The 17,437-nt window shown below is 36.7% G+C and overlaps 1 long non-coding RNA gene and 1 pseudogene across 1 annotated transcript; both read right to left on the reverse strand.

The window, feature by feature from the left end:
• Positions 1-874: 874 nt before the first annotated feature.
• On the reverse strand, positions 875-7,756 carry LOC127162796 (adhesion G protein-coupled receptor E3-like; annotated as a pseudogene).
• Positions 7,757-7,920: 164 nt separating this feature from the next.
• LOC127178208 (uncharacterized) lies at positions 7,921-11,070 on the reverse strand. The gene is made up of 3 exons (XR_007829317.1): positions 11,020-11,070; positions 8,356-8,397; positions 7,921-8,061 (listed from the first exon to the last, which is right to left on the reverse strand). It is a non-coding gene; the product is annotated as an uncharacterized LOC127178208 (long non-coding RNA).
• Positions 11,071-17,437: the final 6,367 nt, after the last annotated feature.

The raw sequence follows: 17,437 nt of genomic DNA on the forward strand, positions 1-17,437 counted from the left end.
TATGATTGATCATGAGTTTCTCAGTAAATAAAAAGAAAGTATTTAGAGTAACAGACCTCCTTGTGGCAGGGGCCCATGAAAAGACAGATACTCAACTGAAATGCCATTGAAGAGACTGCTGTGCATCAGCAAGTCCAGACAGACGAAAGGGCAATAATTTCTGAAGAGATTCTAGAAAATATACTGTGGTTTATCAGTCAGAAAAGAAAAGAAAAAAAAAACTTAAAAATAATTGAGACAAACTCTTCACCAGTATCTGCAGAAGTTTTTCTTCCAAACTAGAAAACAGTGTGAGAATCTTGCCTAACAGCTTGAGATGTTAAAAGTTAACATTACAGAATAATTTTGCCATTAAGGTTTTAGAAAAATTAATGTGGACCAAGATAATTGCCTGTAATGTGACTATACACCATGTGGTCATGTTTTCCATCATTCATTGATAATATATTTACAAGATATCCACATGTAATATGCTTATGACTAAATCTGATTACATGATAATATGATCATCCTCATAATTAAGAATATTACCTCTGCTCTGAAGTGTCTAGTAGTGCATATAAAAAGTCAGTCAATTGCTTTTGAATAAATTCTACAATATTTATCAATAGAAAATTACAAGGAAACACTGACAGCATTTTTACTGATTCATATCAGTAACAAAATAATTACAAATCATTTGCCATTTTCACACTAAATATTCTTGTACGAAAATAGAGGCAATTAAAGTAAAAACACAAACCACTTGAGAGGGGTCAGAAGTACCATAAATCACACACAGTCTAAAAGAAAGAGGCAACAAACCATCCACCAAAAAAAAAAAAAAAAGCAAACAAAGTTAATATATTTACATCAAAATAAATGACAGCTATGAAATAAGACTTGAATAATTGATCATTTTTAGATGAAAGCAAAGACTGTCATGTAATATCTAAAAGCAATGATAGTGTTATTTTACTGTATATGATAATGGCACTCCACTCATTTCCTGAACATGGCGCTGTAACCCTTAGTGTTTTTTGCATCCACAGCAAAGACATCTGAAGAACTTCCTGTACTGCTGCCTGACCTGGACAAGAATGAGACGAGAGGAGCTGAGTAACTTCATGAGATCAGTTTAACCTCTGAAACTCATTAAACAGAATGGCGTTTATCAAAAACAGGTAAGAAAAAGAGGCTTTTAGAGACTAGATTGAGACTTGATTGAAGTAAATACTGATGTTTTACTTTACTTTCTTATACTATGTCTGGAGACACTGAAATGGTTTTTCTATAGGTGAGTGCATTTTGTACATTTGCAACTGCTTTTTATCACTTAAATAGAAGCACCAGAATTACTAATTTGTCATCTCTTATAGGGACTACTGAATATTTTAAAATGCAATACTATTGCAATGCTGCAAATACTATTTTAAAATGCAAAGTATTGAAAATTAAAATAAAGCTCTGTAAGCACATGCATTTTTACAACGCCATAAGTGTGTCCCATTGGGAAAAGTACTACATACATTTGCGTCTTCATGCTTACTTGAACACTTGGGCCAAATACAGGAAATACGTCATGTAAATAGTCAAATGCAAAGACCGCAAGTGTGAGTATTTTGACAAGCTCTAAGGAATTCAGGAGAGGAAAACAAAGCAACATCGATTCTCAGAATGTAACCAAGAGTGCATGGGGGAACTGAGTAATTTAACAAAATGAACACAAACAAACTATTTAAAGACTATTTTTATTTATTTGGTTTGTTTTTATCATCATTATATTCATGTCACAAGTTGTGAATTCATTCTAAAATAACAGTCACCTTAAAAATACTGAGGGCCCAGCTAGAATATTTTAAACTTAAAATCAAAAGCATTCTCTCTGTGTTGAAATTTGAATGTTTGGCAGTTGAAATTTAAAGATTCTTGGCTCATCTGAACATTCTACAGATTAAAAACTATATGTAAACAACAACGTAATATTATTTCATATCCAGATTTCAGATGTAAATTGAGTGATGTCTGACCTCATTATTGAGGACACAATAGATCAAGAAGATGAAGGTTCCCTGCTGGGAGTTCAAGATCAGGAAGAGGATCTCCAACATCTTACTGTCATTAGTGAAAAAACCCAGAATCCAGGGGCAACCAAGAATCACAAACTGAGCCAGTGTTTTAAATGCCATAATCCTGCAGAAAAACAGAGAAAACAAAGTTAATGTGTATTCATTGACTATATTGTTTATTAGGAATGGTAGAACTTCAAACAATGCATGTTACTTTGTTTGTTTCATCTGTGAAATTTCAGCATTGAGATTTTTGAGAGTTGAGCTCAGAGTGATGACAATCCTTATGAAGATAATTATGTTTAACTGCAGAAAAAGAAAAGAGTTAAATCTACGATCACTTTAGTATTTTAGTTTCAACAGTCCACGTGAAGAATGTCTGTAACTAGAACTTACTGCTAGTATGACACAAACAAGACCCAGAAAACTCCATATAAAACCTTTATCTCTTTTAATCCAGCACCTGTTCAGAAGAGAACACAACATAATAACTGAATGAATGTATCGAAAATATTATTTGAAGTGATGACTGGCGAAATACTACTGAAAAGTAACTATAAATAAAAAAATAAACTATTCATTTATTTTAATCTTCTGGGTGATTTTGAAAAAAAAAAAAAAAAAAAAAAAAATATATATATATATATATATATATATATATATCAAAGAACAGTACTGTTCCAAAATATTTGTGAGCTGTCAGTCATGAACTAAAAAGTGTGTTCGACTTCATGTGATTCTGCACAGACTGATCAGTGTCTGACTTGAAGCAGTGGATGCCAGATAGACATTTTGTGTTCACTCACTGTTCACTGCCGTAGCCTTCAGGAACCAGACCAGCAGACACACACACCACAACAAGAGCAACCACATATCCAATCACACACAGGAAGCTACTGCTAAGCACCTCCCTCTTTTTGGAGCTGATCTGCGATAGGTTCTTAACACAGATGAAGAGCATCACAGCTTCAATGAACATCCACACAAAGCCGGAGAGAAAGAGGAAGTGCAGAAGGCCTGAGATCACGGCACACAACACCTGGAGACCAATGAGAGACGGTTATGATGATTCTCAGTGAGGCTGTACTGAGCTGTAGGGCTCCTTCATCGTTCTCACCTGCTGTGGCCGTATGACGCTCAGGAACTGCTGTGTGAGCAGGAACAGAAGGTGAGCCAACAGAAGACTGATGCAGATGTTGATTCGAGCCACATTATTCACTCCAGGACTCCACTGACAAAGGATAAAGCTCAACAGGGCCAAACTGAAGAACACCAGCCCCACAATCACACACACCAAATTTAACAGCTCCAGCAGTGAGTCGCTCTGAGAAAACATGTCAGAGTACATGAGTGACAAATCTGTGCTGTTCTTCAGTGTTCACTAGAAATGTTCTCTTACCTCTGGTGGGCGGCTGGTTTGCATGATGAGAGCGAATGTTGACAGATGATCACAGGAACACACAGTGTAGCTGCTGTTGGTCTCTAAAACAGAACAACCATCTGCAATCCACTCGCTGATATTCCAGTACACACACGACAGAGAACCATTGGGATCAAACTCCTACAAAAGAAAGAAGAAAATATCAGAACACTGAATATTAGATGTTGATCATCAGCTCTCAGTTTGGACAAAACCACTTTTTTACTCACTCTGATGTGTCTGAGAGTAAAGTTTACTGGTTTGGTGAGTTTAGTATTGGTGGTTTTGGGAAGAGTAACTGAGATCACAGTGGACATCATGGTTTTAACCGTGTCATTTGATGTATTGAAGAAGTCTGGCCTCAGCAGATTCTCCATAGTGTTGTAGCTCATGAAAGCCACAGCAGCTGATCCTGTGGAACATGAACATGAATGCTATATTAAAACAACAACAATCAAAAAAGTAAGTGAATGTGGTTTAGTGGTAATGGTAGGGCTGGGTGATTTTTCCAATTTTATTGATTAATTCGAATTTAAATAGATTTTTAATTGCGATTTTAAATAGATTTTTAATTGCGATTTTAAATAGAAATATTACTAAATGTTAGAATTTAGACATTTTGACAATATGCCATTGATAACAGTCAAGAGAAAAGAATGATCCAACCGCATGTCGGCGCACATGAGTAACTGCTCACGTGTGACGCGATAGATGCAAGATGGGAGTGAACTTTTAACTTGAGCACCACGTTTTTATAATGCCACTTCATGCATGAGACGCTGAAAGAGTACAACAGTCACACGCTTCCATGTTTGCAGAAAAAACTATGGAAAAGCAGCGCAATCAAATAAAAAACCTGTAAATAACTGTTCCTTTATGTCTGTTATTTCATGTTTGCATCATGGTGACAGGCTGAAAGCTGCTGTTCATTGTTTTTACAGAACAGTTACAATTAATAATAGTCTACTGATGTTATACCTTCAGTCATTTTGAATTTTAATTACCTTGACTTTTGAGATTTATTTAAAAGCATTTTCATCTTATTATTTCTTAACATTCCTCTCATTATTTCTTAACATAAAGTTTGTACAAAATGTAGTTCATGCATCTTCTCTGCAAAGATATTTAACAAGTAAATTGTTTAACATTTACACCATTGTTGACAACTTAACGTGTGGTGCACTTGAAATAGAAACTTCTTTAACTAGAGGTTTAATAAAGAAAAATTAGCTTGAATCATGTTGTAGTTACATTTTCAAGTTAACTATTCAAAAATCGTAAAAAAAAAAAAAAAAAAAAAATCGAGAATCGGTCAAATGTTCTAAAAAAAAAAAAAAAAAAAAAAAAAATCAAGATTTTATTTTTTGTCATATCGCCCAGTAATGGTATAACATCTCTTTCTATGATTTTTAATCACACAGAAACGTTTGACATACTTTCATTATTGTTCTTGGCGATCCCATATGAGATCGATGTCCACAGAAGAATTTGTCGTGGTAAGTCGAGGGATTTTATCTAAGGTGACCTGTGGTCCAACCATGAAGACTTGACCCTCTAATTAAACACAAACAAGCATTGGCTGTAGTAATTTATTTACAATTTTTATCATTTTACTTTTTTGTTATTTATCAAGTTATATTTTTACTTATTAAGTCCAATTCAATCAGTGAATTTGCACAAAAGACAAAACAACTATTCACTATTGTTGGGTTTTCATCTCTGATGTAGTTTGACACCCCTCAGGTCAACTTTTAAACAGTGTTTTCTTTAATCTGCTAAATAAATAAATATAAATGTAAGCACTATTAACTTCTACATCTTTCTGGAGGTCAAATATTAGATCTCACAGTTGTTACAGGTGGCTGCGGTAAAATACACAAGTGCACGAAGATCAAATCAAAAACCATGACGACTAACAAGACTGAGAATGGTGCAAACAGAAAACCCAAACTAACAGAATTGTGACAAATTGTCCCCCTCCTGGAAGGCCCGACTTCACGCCGCAGAGAGGGAAGTGTCAGGAGATGGCAAAATGGGATGATGAAGGGCTGGCACAGATAGGCAGGAGGAAGTTCTGGAGGTGGCTGGATGACCGGGAGGAGGACGGAGGGAGCCAGGGAGACAGCCCATGGTGGAGCCAAATGAGGAACGAGCCATAGTGGAGGAAGGACTGACAACTCCAGGGGGGCAACTGATAGAGGTGGAGCTGGTGGGAATGGAGCCCAGGGTGGAGATGAAGAGCCGCAGAGCCAGGGTGACGGAGAGGATCTGGAGGGCCAAGGTGGAGCAGATAGCTTAGGCAATCGAGGTGCAGGTGGGGATCCGTAAGGCTGCGGTGGAACTGGAGTGACAGAGGACCAAGGTGGAACTGGAGGGAGGGAGGAGCCCAACAGAGCCAGAGGGATGGAGGGACAAGGCAAAGCCGGATGAGTGTAGTCCCAAGGCGAGGGCAGGTCGACACTGACCAAGGCGGAGGGAGCTTGGTGGAGTGGACTGACGGGCCACGGTGGAGACGAGGGAGCTATGAGCCATGGTGGAGCCGCTGGGTCAATGGGCCAGGCAGAGTCCGGGTCTCGGAGGTTGGTGGCGGAGACTGGGGATTCTCTGACCATGGTGGAGCTGGACACTGACAGGCCTGAAGCGAAACTGCTCCACAGATGAGCTGAGGGACTGGAAAGATGCAGCGGCAGTGGGGCGAAGATGGTAGACTGCTCATGAGAGGAGGTGGGAGAGAGTGGCTGGGTGGGAGTTCAAGACAGTTGAGGGGGTTTCAGGGATGGTGTATGCTGCCCACACACACCAAATAGCAACTCCCAGAAAAGGGAGCATGGTGGACAGGGGTACAACCTCAATGGTCATGACAGGAGTGACAGAAAGTTCAAGATAGACAAACAGTTCATTGCAGACCTCTGGTAGACTGCTCATGAGAGGAGGCGGGAGAGGGAGTTCTGAGTGGGAGTTCATGACAGTTGAGGGGGTTTCAGGGATGGTGTATGCTGCCCACATACTGTACACAAAATAGCAACTCCTAAAAAAGGGAGCACGGTGTACAGGGGAATGACCTCCATGGTTGTGACAGGGGTGACGGACAAGCTATTGCAGACCTCCATGGTCGTGTAGGGACAGACAGGTAATCCAAGACAGGCTAACAGTTCAGGATAGACATAAAGAAACGGCCTCCTTGGCCATAACAGAACAGACAGGGAGTTCAGGCGATGACGGAAGAAGACGCTGTATTTTAGAAATAGCCCATTAAGTCCTCTGAGTCCTGCCTCAGCTAACCCTCAGCAGTGTTACAGTTTATTTCATTCACAAGTTCATAACTCTGTTCCAAACAATTACAATATTTAGTAATGTAGTTCAATATTGCTGCTGTCTGACCCACTGCTGCTCTCTAGACTATATGAAGTCCATGAAATCATATATAATCTGAATTTTATCATCAATAATAATTGTGTCTCCACTTACCTACGGCAGCAAGAGCAAAACTGACACTGTCACTTGTTTCTGTCGACTTCACTAATGTAGAAATGAGTTTCTCACTGGTTTTTAACACAAGGTTTCCATAGGAGGCTAGTTCAGTTGGTTTTGAAGCTGCCACTGTCACTAAAATCTTCTCTGAAGCATTGAAGGTCGTAGTCAAAATGCTGGTCACAGTCTAATTCATTGATCAGATAATTACAGTTACTCTACGTGTAAATGTCAACAGATCCAATAAGACACTGCTGTGTCAGTCATCTATTATAAACATTTGATTTGTTTATTTTATCATTTTTCTCTTGAAGACTTACAGTCACAGGAAGCTCTTGAGCTGTAATGTTCTCTATTTGGTCAAGAATATTTTGAAGACATCCTTCTGAGGTCTGACTCTGAAATCATAGCTGAGAATTACAAATAAAACTGAAAGACTGTGCACTGTTAATTGAAATATTCAGCTTACCCTGCATTGATCCGGCAGTGTGATATTCGGAACTGAAATGAGGGAATTCACCAAAACAATACATATATAATAAATATAGTAAAATCAATCACCATAATTCATTATAGAAACATGCTCACTTGCAGTAGTTGGACTGAGTGTGGTTGAGGTGGAGATGTTATACTCGCAGAAGCAGGAGGACAAAGTGCTCCTTGAGCATGTACTGGTGTCCTTATTACCAATGCAGTCACAGTTATTATTCCAGCAGTGGTACTCGTATAGGTTTTGGTTTCTATATCTCTTGTAGAAGAAATTATGTATTGTTGTATTGCAGTACATGCGGCACTGAGCACCTGTGCAGATGTACATGTCGTTATAAAGCGCACAGTCATAGACTGGACTAACTGCTGCAGGGATAATGTTGCTATTGCTGTAGTTTGTACAGAAGCAGGATGATGATGTATTAGAGTAGCATGTACAGGTGTCCTTATTACCAATGCAGTCACAGTTATAATTCAAACAGTGGTGATGGTATCTATCGTAATGGAAATCATGTATACTTGTGTTGCAGTACATGCGGTACTGAGCACCAGTGCAGATGTACGACGTGTCATAGAGCACACAGTCATAGACTGGACTAACTGCTGCAACTGCAGCAGTGGTGCATATGAAACCTGAGGACAAGAAAAATGAGATCAAAGTCAGAATATACAAATACCAAACCAGGTGAATTTATCTTCAGCAGGTTTAGCACATTTAATATGAAACTTTTTTTTTAATTTTTAACAGTTTGTAAAACTGCAGGTTCAGTGGACTATACTGTTTATTTCCTTTTAAAATGTATGAAATATTTTGTTAATATTTTGCATGCTTATATAGACTGCTGCACAGATGTTTGACATTGATCAAGAAATGAATGGAACTATTTGTATTAAAAAATAAAGCAAACACTACTGGCTTACACTTACACAGGGTTAAAGAGATGATAGTCAACAGTGACCACAGAACACCTGCCATGAAAAAAGGAGGACAAATAATCAGTTATACTTGGACTTCACTCACACATAGATATGAATTGTTTTTCAAACCAGATCTTTAGGACTGACTGTTAAGTTTCAAACTACTTACCTGGTGGCATAATGGCTTAGCCAACAGAATGATGCCATGAGTCATATAAAGAAGGTTTTTTTTTTTTTTTTTTTTTTGCTGTTTAGACTATGAACAAATAAATTAAATACGTACAGTGCCTTGCGAAAGTATTCATACCCCTTCATTTTTTTTTCACATTTTGTTATGTTGCTGCCTTATGTTAAACTGCTTTAAATTACTTTTTTCCACTTTTTTTTAAATTACAGCTGAAAATGCATACCCGAGCAAAAACCAAGCCCTAAGGTCAAACGAATTGCCTGTAGAGCTTAGAAACAGGATTGCATCAAGGCACAGATCTGGGGAAAAGTGCAGAAAAAAATTCTGCTGCATTGAAGGTTCACAGAAGCATATTGTCTCCGTTACCCTTAAAGGAAGACGTTTGAAACAACCAGAACTCTTCCTAAAGCTGGTATCCTGGCCAAACTGAGCAACTGATGGAGAAGGGCCTTAGTTATTGGTGACCAAGAACCCGATGGTCACTCTAGTTGAGCTCCATGATGATATGTGGAGACAGGAGAAACCTACAGAAGGACTAATATCACTGCAGCACTCCACCAATCTGGGCTTTATGGCGGTGTGGCCAAACTCAATCCTGAAGACACAAGAAAATCACTTGGAATTTGCAACGAAAGCACCTAAAGGACCCTCAGACTGTGAAAAACATGATTTTTTGGTTTGATGAACCTCAATTTTAAGCATCATGTTTGGAGAAAACTAGGTGCTCATCACCTTCAGAGTACCATCCCAAAAATTAAAAAATGGGGTGGTAGCAGCCTCATGCTGTGGGGCAGTTTTTCAGCGACAGTGACTGAACGACTTGTCAGAGGAAAGCTCAACACAACAAAATAACCCAGTCCAGAGCATTCAGAACCTCAGACTGGGCAAAAGGTTCACCTTCCAACAGGACAATGACCCTAAGCACACAGCAAGAGTGACCTATAGACAACTCTGTGAATGTCTTTGAGTGGTCCTGCTAGAGCCTGGGCTTGAACCTAATCAAATATTTCTGGAGAAACCTGAAAATGTGTGTCTGCCCAATCCAACCTGACAGAGCTTGAGAGGTGAAGAGGTGAGGAGAAGAATGGCAGATAATTGCCAAATGCTAATGTGCAAAACTTGTCGCATCATAGCCATTAAAACTTGAATCTGTGAAGGTGCTTCAGCGAAATACTGGGTACAGGTATGAATACTTATTCAATGTACTTATTTCATTTTTAATACATTTACATTTGTGACAATTCTGTTTTTGCTTTGACATTATGGTGTATAGAGTATAGATTGATGTGGAAAAAAAGTAATTTAAAGCAGTTTAACATAAGGCAGCAACATAACAAAATGTGAAAAAAAAAAAAATGAAGGAGTATGAATACTTTCGCAAGGCACTGTATTGCTGCATGTCTGAACAAAGACAAATTCAATATACTTTCTATTTTCTGACCGGATCAGATCACTAAAACGATGAGCTCAAATTGTGAAAGAGTGGCTCAATATGTTATTTTCTCACATACATTGACCACCATAGTCCTGACCTTAACCGCATTAAAAGTCTTTGGGATGTTGGGATTTTCAGCGTGGTTCGACTTTCCCATCATCAATATGATGTCAGGTAAAAAATTAATTCTGCTCTGAATGGAAATAAATGTTGTGGCGTTGCAAAACAATGCCAAAACAAATGTGTGCTGTAATCACATTAAATGCATGTAAAATATGTGCAAATTTCTATTAACATTTTTTAAAATAAAACAATTTATTGTTTTAGTCAAAGCTTAGTCAGTTGTCCAATATTTAATTATCAATCAGTACTCAGCATATGCAACAATTTTTCTAAATCCAAACAGGAAAAACACTTACTTTTAAAAACAATTAACGTCATTATGGAGTCTGATGGTCCACTATGTTTAATATTTATGCAACAAACCAGATCAGGCATCAGGCATTGATGAAGTTAAGAGACATAACAAAAATTAGCTGTGAAGAGGACAGCAGGGAATGTAAAAACAGCGTGAGGGTGAAACGCTGTCAGTTTAGCCAATTAGAAATGAGCTACAGGCGTGTAAATACTATTCCCAATACCATTCTCATGTTTGGGAATCCACCAGAAATATTCAACACAGACTGAAAGAAATATTCCAACCAACCTTAGATTGAAAGATTTACATTGTGGAAGTGATTAAAATCCTTACATACGCTTTTTTTTGTTTTTTTTTTTTTTTTTTTGCGAGCCTACATTTATTGTTTGCTATACTAAAAAAAAAAAAAAAAAAAAAAAAAAAAAAAGGTGTAGAAACAGTTTTCACTCGGAAATTGCTAGTAAGTTTTTCAATGTTTAGCTTAAATAGCATAAAATATATACAGTATCACAAACAGCTATTGAAGCCAAAATTGCAAAAGAAAAAAAAAACAAACAAAAAAAAAAAAGCTTGACTTATTGATAGTAACACTAAAGCATTTTATTGTTATTACACATGCAAAGAGGGTTTTACCTGAGAAGAGTTTACATGTAGTCATCTTCACCCATCTAGACTGACTACACAGAGATAGATCAGATGTTTATATGACAATTCTCTGCTCGTCTAACAAGGAAACATATTTCGTCATCGCTTCCTGCTGAAATTCAAATTCATATTCAAATGTATTTAAAAGCGAACTCACCAAGATGCACTGATATTAAACACAGTATATTTAAATACACATTTCTAAAGAAAGTTTATAAAATGATTACCATCTTAGGCATCCATATTAGCCATGGCACAAAGACTTCAATTTTGTGCATGACATTAATACAGCCTGTGTCAAAGCTTTTATGTGACAACAGAAAAGCCACACAAACCCCAAGCTGCTTTACTTCCTTCTAACCAAATTAACTTCACAACAAACTAACTTGAAAACAAAAACAACTATATTCTCTGTTCAAAACCAGACCGACAGACACCATAACCAGAGAAACCACATATATTTAGGCTATTTTTTAGCTCAAGGAATACAGTTTTGACATGATATTACATGGGGCATATTCAAAGTAATCTGAAATAAACATTAGTCAAGTTAGCACCATATTTAATTTTTTAATATATATTTAATATTTGAATTATTTTTCTAGACTATATTTTAATGGTAACATTAAATGTAAAATAACCAAAAGCATGTCTAATTAATTAAAATCATGACACTTACAATATTTAACAGCAGTTACTAAACGCTTAACAAAACTTAAAGACTTTTGGGTTTCTGTTTGTATATATGATGGTAGTTTTTGTCAAAACAAACAAACAAACAAAACAACAACAACAACAAAAAAAAAACGCTATGAAGTGACTCAGAGCAGTTCTAGTAATTATGTTCATGTGCTCATGTCATATTTTGAGCAGCATTTGTGAATAAATCGGGATTCACTGACCCACTCATAAAAAACAGTTTCTTACTCATTTCTGAATGAATCAGCTGTTTAGAAAGGAATCGAATTTAATAAATGACTCAATAACTCACTCATTAAGACAGTGGCTTGCTGCCACCTACTGACAATTCTACTGTCATGTTTCCCTATTAAATAGGCTTTCATTTTTATTAAAACAGGGGAAAAAATACATTTTACTATAGTTACTTAGTTTACTTAGTGTGCGTACTGATTATTGGATCAGTTTGAGGATCACTTGTGGCATTTGTGGATCAGTGTATGTCATGTGTGCTGTAGTTTTGAATGTTTTCTGGATATAACATGACACTGAGTTGTTTGGGGGGGGCATAGTATTGCATAGAACTGCATAGTATTGTTGGTGATGACATCAGGAACCATTTTTACTGTTGTAACCATTTAAAGACACAAGATGGCGCCATTAAACGATTCTTCTAACTTGCTTTTACTTGTTGAAAAAAAAACATATATAATTAATTTAAATGGTTTAAAAAAAAACTAATAAATAAATTAAATATGCATGATGAGCTGTAATGCACTCAAAATATGCAAAACCATTTTTGTAAATCAAAAGAGGTATCGATAAATACTTACTGTTAAAAACAATGAAGACCATTATGGAATCAGATAAGCACGCTGTGTACAACATCTATTCAACAAACCAGATCAGACATTCAGTTTTTGAAATAAAGAAATAAATAACAACAAAACTACAATGAGCTGTGAGAAGGAGAGCAGGAAATGCAAACTGTCAGTTTAATTAAAATGAGCTACAGGGTGAAATTACTATCATACTCGACCTAACCAGCATCTTCCTGAGGTGACAGAAGTAGTTAAACATGTTTGTTGCTTTCTGTTTATTAAAAAGCCTTTAATCTTTGAGCCAACTATTTCCACGTTTGGGCTTCCAGCCAAAAATTCAACATGGAGTGAAAATTAAGCATGGATTGGAAGATTTACAAATTTATCTCAGTTGTGGGAGTGATTAAAACACTCACTTGCTTTTGTGAGCGTACATTCTTCCACTCAGAAATTGCTAGTAAATTTCACAAATGAAACAGTACACAATACATTAAATTCAAATCTTACCTCACTGTTCTGTAAAAAAAAAAAAAAAAAAAAAAAAAAAAAATGAACAGGCCTCTGATTTTAATGCCCTTTTTACACATAAATCACACTTCAGGACATATGATAAAGTATATTTGTTTTGAAAAGGCCAATAGTTCATTCTCAGGACAAATATCAGTGATTTAGATGAACTTAAAAACAAAGTTGTTTTTTGTTTTTTATGCTGACCATAAAATCAAAGTTTGTCAATGTTTAGCCTAAATAACATAAAGCATACAGTGTCACAAACAGCTATTAAAGACAAAACTGCGAAATCTGATTGACTGATTTATAGTAACACTAAATCATTTAATTCTTATGTAAAGAGAAACTAACCTGATATGAGTAATATGATATGAGCAGCCAAAATCTAGTCATCTTCACTCAACTAGACTGACTACACATATTTAGAAAACCAATATCCCCCTTAGACCGTTTTTCTTGGTTGCATTCGCACCGGCAGCAGGAGCTCTGAAGCGGCCGACAGTGACGTCTTTATGCGCGGCATTTACAAACGTCAACAACCGGTGAACGAAGCTGTTGGTGCATGTCGTGGGTTTCGTGAAAACGGAGACGAAATGTTATCGCAAAATTGAAAGAGCAAGTTGCAGTGTTACATCAGCAAGCCTGCGAAAATAACACAATACTGCAAACAACAGGTAAATACAGTTCTCGCTGTTCTTCATGTTCGTGGAGTAAATATGCTTATATGGCTTTTTAAAAATGCCGCTGTTTCGTATGCATTTGGCCAGTCAGCATACACTTACGTCACTGGTAGTTCCTATAGAACTATTTTAGACTCTACTGTAAGGCAGGATCTAATTTAGTTCCACCAGTTCTCAGAACTAGATATGTTCCTGGTTCCTGCTGTGTGACCACACCAAAAAGCGGGTGCTTCCGCCAATATCGCCTACTGACGCAAATCCAACCCACACAGCAATGCCAGCTTCATGCATTACCAACCAGTTTGACTTTATTTCTAAGGTCTACAAAAGTTCTTACTGAGAATTAACAGAGCTTTAGATGTACATGTTTTATTTAAAATAATATGCATTTGAAGTCACCATAATGGAGATGAAAATGAAAGGAAACATGCATAGCTTATTTACTGATTGATATCAATAAGAAAACAATTTATTAATCCAATCTTACACTAAATATCGTACAAAAACAGAGATAACGACTTGTGTAATGTAAGGCTGATTACTAATATTTACAGATAGGAGCAGACACATGCATGTAATATCTAAAATCATTTAATCTGCTTAAGTGGTATAATGGCACTTCTCTCAATTTCTACTGACGCTGTAGACCCCAGCGTTGTTTGACACAGCAAAGAGATTTGAAGAACTTACTGTACTGCTGCCTGACCTGGACAAGAGTAAGACAAGGCAGGGCAAGGCAAGGCAAGTTTATTTATATAGCACATTTCATACACAAAGGTAATTCAAAGTGCTTTACATAAAAGGAAGTAGAATAATCATAAAAACAATAACAAAAACAATAATTCACAAAGAGGCAGTAGAATAATCATAAAAACAATAATCACAACAATAAAACAAAAAAAATAAAATAAAACTTTTAAAATTGAATTAAAATAAAATTTAAGACAGTTAAAAATGGAAAAGGATTATGCATAGTGCAAATAGTTCGGACGTAGCACAGTGCTCATTCAGTAAATGCACAGCTAAACATGAGTTTTGAGTCTAGATTTAAATGTAGCTAATGTTTTAGCACATTTGATCTCTTCTGGAAGCTGATTCCAACTGCGGGCAGCATAATAGCTAAAAGCGGATTCCCCTTGTTTTGTGTGAACCCTTGGTACAGTATTTCTAACTGACTCGATCCTAATGATCTGAGTGGTCTGTTAGGTTTATATTCAATGAGCATACAGTATCTGCAATGTATTTAGGTCCTAGGCCATTGAGTGATTTATAAACGAGTAAAAGTACTTTAAAATCAATTCTAAATATAACTGGAAGCCAGTGTAGGGACCTGAGGACTGGTGTGATATGCTCAGATTTTCTGGTTCTAGTCAGAATCCTGGCAGCAGCGTTCTGGACGAGCTGCAACTGTCTAATGGTTTTCTTTGGAAGGCCAGTGAGGAGACCATTACAATAATCCACCCTGCTTGTGATAAAGGCATGAACAAGTTTCTCCAAGTCTTGACTGGAAACAAAACATCTAATTCTTGCAATGTTTTTGAGATGATAGTATGCTGATTTAGTTACTGCTGTGACATGACCACTGAAACTAAGGTCTGACTCCAGAATCACACCAAGATTCCTGACTTGGTTTTTAGTTGTTTGACCCCTAGAGTCAAGGTACGCATTCACTTTAAGAACTTCTTCTTTGCTTCCAAGTGCAGTGACTTCAGTTTTCTCCTTGTTTAACTGAAGGAAGTTCTGGCACATCCAACTGTTAATTTCATCAATGCATTGGCAGAGGGAATCATGGGGCTGTAGTCATTTGGCGATAAGGGTAGGTAAATCTGGGTATCATCAGCATGGCTGTGATAGGCAATTTGGTTCTTTCTCATTATTTGACTTAGTGGGAGCATATACAGGCTAAACAAGAGCACCGCTAGAATTGAGCCTTGAGGGACTCCGCATGTCATGGACGTCCATCTAGACTTATGCTCTCCTATACTCACATAATAACCTCTCCCTTCTAAGTATGACCCTGAACCAACTGAGAGCCATCCCAGAAAGCCAGACCCAGTTTTCCAGTCTCTCTAGAAGAATGTTATGATCGACAGTGTCAAACGCAGCACTAGTCGGAAACCAGATTGAAAATTGTCCAGGTATCCATTTGAGTTTAAGTAGTTGTTCAACTGATTGAAAACCTTTTCAGTAATCTTGCCTATAAAAGGAAGATTTGATATTGGTCTATAGTTCCTCAATGTGGTGCTATCAAGATAACAACTGCAGTTTTCAGGGAGTTTGGAAAAGTCCCAGAAAGAAGTGAGGTGTTTACCACTTCTAAGAGATCTGCTTCTAAACAGTTAAACACACTTTTGAAAAAAGATGTGGCAAGTGTGTCAAGGTTGCAGGTTGAGGATTTAAGGTGCTGTACTTGTACTATTTCTTCCAAAGTCTTGCTATCAGTTGCTTTAAAACCAGACATAGTGATTTCTTTTTGAAATTGCGGTCGAATCTGTGTAACCTCTGCATAACTTGAGGATGTGCTAATCACCTTTCTGATATTATTGATCTTCTCGGAAAAGAAGGAAGCAAACTCATTGCATTTGCTGTCGGAAAGCATTTCACTGGGAATCTGACTTGGGGGGTTTGTTAGTCTCCTAATGGTAGCAAAAAGAGTTTATAAGTTTAATCTTGTATGTGACTTTAATATAGCATGTAAATTTTGTATTATTATTATTTTAATCAGATAGCGGAAAAGTGCCCAGAGCTACTTTATTTCCCTATGAACAAAATAATTTAAATCAAAACAAACAACTCACTGTTCGCTGCTATAGGAACCAGACCGACAGACACACGTACCACTACCAGAGCAACCAGATATGCTGGTTATATTCTGTATTCTTGCATACAATTACCCACCAAGCAAATTAAACAATTAAACACTAAGCAAAACTCTGTGGACCACAATGTAATTGTTAAATGTATTCACTGTATCCCTAAATATTTATGAAATATTTTCTTCTCTTTTTTTTTTGTTTCAACTTTGGCAGTGTTTCTACATTTTACCAAACTTCTGGTTTTTTGTTTTGTTTTGTTTTTTTTTTGGCCAATATATGTAGTGTTTTTATTTATTAATATGGTACAACAGAGCAAAACCTTTTTTTCCAAAATTCATTGCATCTAACATTTATTCATTTTTGCCATGTTTGTCCAAGACGGTAAAGAAGAAACTCAAAACCCTTGACAACCTGGAGACAGTGTTCAAACATAAACACAAACAATACCAGACAATAAGGCCTAGTCCACAAGTAAACAGGTGTTTTTTTTTTTATAAACAGAGTTTTTCCTCCTTCATTAAAAAAAAAAAAAAACGCTGTCAAGAGCATGCCAAACCAACAGGTGGCGATACTGTAAAGCCATGTTGGCTTCCCTGTATGATAATACAGTCAATTAAAGGAAAATCATAAATCACTTGAAGTGTCTAAAGTACACAAGGGGTCTAAATGAATGTTGCAACAAACCCTCTATCAAGAAAAAAATAAACACAAATTCCAAAAGGAAGTTAGCAGATTACATTACATTTAATGACAGCTATGAAATGAGACGTGTAGTGTGAGATAAATGCTAATATACAGTTGAGAATGGAATGTAATATCATATAATATATGCAATAAGCATTGATTCTGTATGGTAATGGCACTTTACTCATTTCTTGAATAGCAGCATTTTGGGGATAGT

Source organism: Labeo rohita, chromosome 1, assembly GCF_022985175.1.
Source record: "Labeo rohita strain BAU-BD-2019 chromosome 1, IGBB_LRoh.1.0, whole genome shotgun sequence".
Taxonomy (NCBI): Eukaryota; Metazoa; Chordata; class Actinopteri; order Cypriniformes; family Cyprinidae; genus Labeo; species Labeo rohita.